This window comes from Patella vulgata, chromosome 5, assembly GCF_932274485.2.
Source record: "Patella vulgata chromosome 5, xgPatVulg1.2, whole genome shotgun sequence".
In the NCBI taxonomy this organism is placed as follows: domain Eukaryota; kingdom Metazoa; phylum Mollusca; class Gastropoda; family Patellidae; genus Patella; species Patella vulgata.
The window spans coordinates 7391942-7400043 of NC_065883.2; the positions used below are offsets into that span (position 1 = coordinate 7391942).

Sequence of the window (8102 nt, forward strand, 5' to 3'; positions counted from 1 at the left end):
CATTGAGATGATACTTATACGTCTTATTAAACTGACTGGAATCTCATCAGTCGTATCAATGTTTTATTTTATCATTTATGAAGGTCGAAAAATATCCATATGAAACCGTGACGAAAATAAATAACATTTATTGCAAACTAAAAGTTCTTAAAATCCAGATTATCCACTGAACAGAAGTTTTGGAAAATATATTCTGGAAAAAATGTCCATATAGCTCCTATCCTGGGTTAAAAATTGAAGGGAACAGAAGCTTAATTACCATTTGATTTCCCCATTTTTTATTGCCACAAAAAAAACCAAAACAAACATCTGAAATTCAAGGGGGGACAGGGAGGTAAACACGTTACTTTTCTGCACTAACCAAGTTAATTAACGCAAGCACAATCCAAACTGACTTGTGAGGGACATTTTGACCGCATAGCAGCATTTTCGCCTCTCAGCAAATTCAAACTATGACAGGTTCTTTTACATGCATTTTGAGGTGTACACAGGAAATTGTTTTTACGTCTAATCCGAACTATTAAATACTGTTCCATGCCAGCCCCCAACCTAATCACATCAAGCACTACTGAGGCGGTATGATGTTATGTCACACGTAGACCTATACTACACATGAACTTAAAGGTCAGTCATCATCTATACTAGAGAATAAAAAGATGGCTTTCGCATTACCGCTGTGAAACTGATTGTTTTGGTCTTTTTCCACCTCATAGTTACAGCATAAAATAACCATGTTACAGAGAGAAAGAAATGGGGTTTAACGTCCACTCGACACAAACTAGGTCATTTCGGGACTAACACATGGTTCAAGTTTATTTCAATAATTCACTTGCACGTAGGGGTCTTTAGCAGTGGGAGGAAACCGGAGGACCCGGAGAAAACCCACGAGGTTGGACAGGTGACTCTACTCCTGGTCACATACAACTGGGGTATCGAAACCACATAAGTTGATTCAATGACAAACCTTATGATGAAGAGCGCACACACTAACCATTCAGCCATCCAACCCCCCATTTTGTCCAGCACTGATTTGTTTTTTTTATTGATATTATTAATATATGTCTGAAACTAAGTTGAAAATATCAGGTACTATTTAATTTTGTCAGGTACATCTAAAACTGTTATTTCTAGTCCTGCATGTTACAGAATAATAAATAAATATGCAATAAGATTTAACAGAATTTATTAATGTATATTTAAAGAGAAAACAATTTATAAAATGTCATCCATACATATTATATAATCTTAATCTTCTTGTAGACAAGTTTTATATAGATACATCTCTTAATCTTTCAATGGCACAGCTTGATCAGTTAGGTCATATCAAAAAAATATTGTGGTTCTCAGTCTCAGATAATCCTATATCACTTAAACTAGGTAATTTCGGGACTAACATATGGTTCAATTTTATTTCAATAATTCATTTGCGCATAGGGGTCTATAGCAGCAGGAGAAAACCCACGAGGTTGGACAGGCAACCCTACTCCTTGTCACGTACAACCGTCACTCAAAAAGGGACTCTCGACAGTCTTCTTATAATTACCGCACAAATTTTTTAATGAATCCAGAAATGTTGACATAGGCTCATTTATCAGGTACACAACCCTAATAAATGTTAATGACAATTATAAATGATACTGGATAATCCTACATTCCTATAAACAACATGATGAGATAAATGATACTGGATAATCCTACATTCCTATAAACAACATGAGATAAGTGATACTGGATAATTATACATTCCAATATACAACATGAGATAAATGATACTGGATAATCATACATTCCTATATACAACATGAGATAAATGATACTGGATAATCATACATTCCTATAAACAAAATGAGATAAATGATACTGGATAATCATACATTCCTATAAAAATTGAATGAATCCATAGGCTCATTTATCCAGGACACAAGTCACCAAATAAATGTCGATGACAATCATAAATGATACTGGATAATCATACATTCCTATAAACAACAATTTGATGCATATAGAAGTCATTTAACCAAGTAGTGATACTTTTACAAAATAAAAACACAAAAAAAACCTCCCTCATCAGATTTTTGTTAAGGACTGTCTGAAAACCAGAATATTTTTCTTGTATGGCCTTATGAAGTAAAGATTTAATATATATATACTCAGACAATTCTATATTACCTATGATTTAAAGTGTCTGATTATAATTCCCATTTTTCAGAAAATATCAAATTTTCATGCTAAATGTACTCGGATCGATTATCAAGAAACGAAAACATACATTGAAGATAATCTCTCCGCTCGGTTTTAATTGGAATTTAGAGATTCAACATTCACAATACTGTACTTGGCAAGGTTTTCAAACTATCTGTATTTACATATGCATAATCTTACATTAACAAAACATATATCAAAAACATACGTTGCCAGGCAACACTACGCATACCCATCAGTTATCAGGTAACAGTTAACCCCATAAAATAAGATTTTGTAACAAAGAGAGATAACTTATTGGACGCGGTCGACATCAATGTATACAACTACTTTAAATTGGAGAGTATTATCTCTCAATTCCTGTCTAGATAGCACTGTTTTATTTTGGTTCTATGTATCATCACACCATTTTGTCATGAACTAGAACGACCATATTAGTCATATCCACATTTATCCTTTGAAAACTTCTGTTATTCTCTTAAAAAAAGAAAAAAGTCAGTCTTCTAAAAATGTTTGATAAAATAAAAAATCTTAACAAATGTCTACACTATCTGCCTCTAGTATACAAATCCTATTTTGTATTTAGCACTGTTTTGTATTTTACTCATGGTAATAAAAGTATTAACATTGTTTCTTAGAAGTTCCAGATCCCGTACTTGAACGGCTGTCGTCATCATCATCATAAATATCTACAACTTTGAAGAATTTTCCTTCCACTTCTTTCTTGGTTTGCTTTTTCTTTGATTTCGTTGTCTTCTTTTTACCTGGAATTATTGAAAATAAGAATTATTACATCCTAACAAATTAAAAATAATTACATCATAACCGAAGGACCCAGAGAAAACCCATGGGATTGGACAGGCAACCCTTCTCCTTGTCACGTACAATTGGGGAATCGAAACCACGTCATTTGACTCAATGATTGATCTTATGGTACAACATGCATGCGCTAACCATTCGGACATCCAATCCCCCAAAGACTGAACAGAACCATTTTTTTACTAATATCCTTTTAGATAATCAATCAATTTTCACTATATTGTAGTGTACAAGGGTTTACAAATCAGCTGCTTTGAGATTTCATTTACTAATTATAATTACCGTTATTTTGTTTTTTCGCCTCCCATTTTTCATAAAGATCGGATCTATCTAATAGTACATCTAAATCTGACTGGTCTATCTGAGAGCCTTCTTTCCCACTCATGATAGAAGAATGATCCTGAGATTTTAACAGTTCCAATAATTCTTCTGGACTGATTGGTTTTACATCGGTTGTAAATGCTGTTATACCATTCTTAAATTTACCTACAAAATATACGAAATGAATGAATGCAATGAAATAAAATAGGGTTTCATGTTCTACCGTTCTGCACCAACCAGTCACCAGTGGGGCTAATAAAGACGGGCTTACACCATACAGTGTGCTATGAGAGAAATAGAGAAATACACCATAATGTGTGCTATGGGAGAAATAGAGAAATACACCCTACTGTGTGCTATGGGAGAAATAAAGAAATACACCATACAGTGTGCTATAAGAGACATACACCATACAGTATGCCAAGAGAGAAGATGGGCTTACACCATAGTGTGTGCTATGAGAGAAATTTTGCCCAAACAGCAATTGAATTCCAACATAATGCTTTTTTTATGTGCACGTCACAGTACTTTTTTTTCTTTTTTTTTTTGTCCCATCAGAATGACTAGAAGCTGTTCCTTTCCATCATTGACTAGGGGAAAACCACGTTGTAAAATGACAATGAACTTTCGAGGACAACACCAGGATCAAACCCTGGACCTCCTAGTAAGTGAGCAAACACTTTATTAAATACATTAAATGTAGATATTATTTTCATTAGTAGTAATGGTTTGTGTTGGGATGCGATCGATACACAAAGTTTTTTCAGGACTAACACTTTTATTTCAATATTTAGCTTGCGCACTGGGATCTTTAGCAGGGGGATGTAGCACAAGTGTAGGATGGGAACAGCGCCTTTTGACTCCAGACAGACCTTATGAGAGAGAAAGAGGAGAGAGGGTTTAAAGTCCACCGACACAAACTAGGTCATTTCGGGACTAACATACGGTTCAACTTTAATTCAATAATTTGTTTGCACTTAGGGGTCTTTAGCAGTGGGAGGAAACCAGAGGACCTGGAGAAAACCCACAAGGTTGGACAGGTGACCCTACTCTTTGTCACGTACAACCAGGGAATCGAAACCATGCCAGTTGACTCAATGACAGACCTTAGACACAGTGTGCACATGCTTACCATTCGACCATCCAACCCCTCACAGACCTTATGAGCATTAGACTACTCAATGAACCCTCTCATCTGTAGAGTGTTTACAAGGTCTGAGTGACAGGGACAGTAACTAGTTGTGTGACTCTGTAGATTAACAGGGTTCCTCGGAGGGTCCACCGAACAATTCCAAAAAGTTTTAAAAGAAAATCCTCAAAAATCTGACCGTTAGAAAGTTTTTAAGAATTGTGAACAAATAAAATAAGTGTTCACATGAAAAATGCCCAATATATTTGACAAGTGTTATACTTTCGTTGACCTTTCTGTATGACCATATTTTCTAGTTTTCGATTAGCACCTGTTTACAAGAACTGTGGATGCATATAAAAATGCTCACATGAGAAATGCCTAATATATTTACCTTTCTGTATGACCATTTTTTCTAGTTTTCGTTTAGCTCCCGCCCTTTCTACTATTTTCTGGTCGATGGTATTAGCTGTCACAAACCTATAAACAACCACCGGACGAGTTTGTCCGATCCTATGACATCTATCCTGGGCCTGTAAATCACACTGTGGATTCTGGAAGATAATACGAAATCAAATGAAATGGAGTTAAACATTCTACTTTTCAGCAGAAACGAGGATTATTAAAGATGGGCAGACACCCGGTGGATTTTACCCCGAGAGATGTGTTTCCACCTACCCTTCATCAAATTCTCACTTCCAAGTGTTCCTTTACATGCACATTAACGAAATATCAAATATCATTCAATCCAAATAAGCAACATCAAACCCAATCTGATTAAAATACAGATCTATATTTCGTTTCGGGTTTTTATACTTTCGATGGCCTACACTACATGAAGATCTGACAAGTTATAGCGATAGGTCACGTCAGGGGTCAAAAGACCAACTTATGACCCTATGACGTCAGACATTTGATTAACCAATCAGCATTGATGTTACTAGTGGATTACCCACAGTTCAGTGCAAAACACGACTAAAGCTTGCCATGACAGACCGTTTCATTGGCTTATCCCTGACACCATTCAGAACATGAGTTAAATAACAACTCTTCCAGATCCAAGTGTATTAAAGACAAGTAAAACGAAATTTTGAACTATAAAAACGAAACGAAATAGGATCTGTGTTTTAACTCTTAACTGACCCAAGGCGACTTTTGTCGACACCTATAACGTTACCGTTAAGTACCCACGGCGACTTTTGTCGACAAAACCGGTTAGCCGAATGCAACGTTCCTAATAATGAGAGTTATTTCCCTTATGAACAGACGACTTTGTCTCATTTGTTTACTTCCTGTTTGACATTTTGACAGTTAAAAATCTTACTGTTTCTCCTTGAAAAATTATAATAAAACGGTGATATGTCTAGACCTATTCGGCAACGTTCACCTAATGACGGATTACCATCCTTATTGAATGACAGTGATTCAGATTTTATCTGTAGTGTAGATTTTTTACAGTTTTGCGTTAGGCCTAGAACGTGATAGAAGTAGGCTTAGTTAATCAACAAATTTCTATTACGGTACTTAAATAAGCTTAAATTAAAAGAGATTCATGATGAATAATTTTTAGTTCACAACAGCCGAACAAAAAAAAAAAATAGAAATAACCATTATATACATGGATTTTGCATGAAATGTCTAAATTAATTTTTTGTATAAATATATATTTATGAAAATGGCATTAAATTTTGATTATTTCATCCATTTACATTAAGGGTCTATCTACAGTTGTTTATTAATGATATGACTTTAAAATGCATATCTATATTTTAATACTATTGACCATTATGACGTGGGTTTTTATGACGTTATGACGTCAAACCTCTGGGTCGTTTAAGAGTTAATCAGATTGCATCAAACCATGTAAAGTCTTTAAGTGCCATTTATTGATGAGTAGCAGATAACCTGGCGCTGTCCTGGTTGTGCCTGTAACTCCTAAATCTGAAGCGATAGGCCAACGCAAGCTAGTCTATGTTACTCCCCAGTCCGAGCTACCACTATACACCAAATTTCAGCCTTAGGACAGCCCTAGTGTAGCCGCCAACCCTGAACAGACTGACAAACGACAGTCACAAATATTAGTATAGATTTAGTAATTGAGATTCTTATTCAGACTATTTAAGAGAAAGAATCACTGGTTTATTATCATGACGTTTTGATGAGTATCTTTGTGCTTGATAACAATAATAGACTCACCCAATCACTATCATATATAATAATAGACTCAGCGAATGTATTCTAATTAAGATAAAAATCATAAATATTCATGTAGTTATTTGGCTTTTTTTGCTTCGATTTTCCATCGACTCGAGCCGAGGATTAAGTTGGGAAATCTTGCTGTAAATCTCTTCCTGGGACCGAGAATGAAACCTGTTGCATTATAGGAATTTACTTACCGACGCCAGTGAAATGCCGTTCTGTTGATCAATGGTGGATATATTTGCCAAAAGGACGATAAAACAGGCACCAAATATTTCCTGTTTTAAAGAATTCTTCCAATATTTCAGACGATTTTTCTAGCAATAGGATGACAGCTGCGTTGTTTTCACGCTAGGGGTCGACACTAATATAGTACCTTTTCCGGCCAAGAATTGTTTCATTAAATGGAGTTGTCTCCCTTATATTACTAAGTTCAACAAGTATTTTGATGCATTGAGATGATACTTATACGTCTTATTAAACTGACTGGAATCTCATCAGTCGTATCAATGTTTTATTTTATCATTTATGAAGGTCGAAAAATATCCATATGAAACCGTGACGAAAATAAATAACATTTATTGCAAACTAAAAGTTCTTAAAATCCAGATTATCCACTGAACAGAAGTTTTGGAAAATATATTCTGGAAAAAATGTCCATATAGCTCCTATCCTGGGTTAAAAATTGAAGGGAACAGAAGCTTAATTACCATTTGATTTCCCCATTTTTTATTGCCACAAAAAAAACCAAAACAAACATCTGAAATTCAAGGGGGGACAGGGAGGTAAACACGTTACTTTTCTGCACTAACCAAGTTAATTAACGCAAGCACAATCCAAACTGACTTGTGAGGGACATTTTGACCGCATAGCAGCATTTTCGCCTCTCAGCAAATTCAAACTATGACAGGTTCTTTTACATGCATTTTGAGGTGTACACAGGAAATTGTTTTTACGTCTAATCCGAACTATTAAATACTGTTCCATGCCAGCCCCCAACCTAATCACATCAAGCACTACTGAGGCGGTATGATGTTATGTCACACGTAGACCTATACTACACATGAACTTAAAGGTCAGTCATCATCTATACTAGAGAATAAAAAGATGGCTTTCGCATTACCGCTGTGAAACTGACTGTTTTGGTCTTTTTCCACCTCATAGTTACAGCATAAAATAACCATGTTACAGAGAGAAAGAAATGGGGTTTAACGTCCACTCGACACAAACTAGGTCATTTCGGGACTAACACATGGTTCAAGTTTATTTCAATAATTCACTTGCACGTAGGGGTCTTTAGCAGTGGGAGGAAACCGGAGGACCCGGAGAAAACCCACGAGGTTGGACAGGTGACTCTACTCCTGGTCACATACAACTGGGGTATCGAAACCACATAAGTTGATTCAATGACAAACCTTATGATGAAGAGCGC

The 8102-nt window shown here is 35.6% G+C and overlaps 1 long non-coding RNA gene across 1 annotated transcript; it reads right to left on the minus strand.

Moving 5' to 3' along the window:
* Window positions 1-1166: 1166 nt before the first annotated feature.
* LOC130012809 (uncharacterized) lies at window positions 1167-6700 on the minus strand. Its single transcript, XR_008788036.1, has 4 exons — window positions 6668-6700; window positions 4866-5025; window positions 3304-3507; window positions 1167-2966 (listed from the first exon to the last, which is right to left on the minus strand). It is a non-coding gene; the product is annotated as an uncharacterized LOC130012809 (long non-coding RNA).
* Between the last annotated feature and the right edge of the window lie 1402 nt (window positions 6701-8102).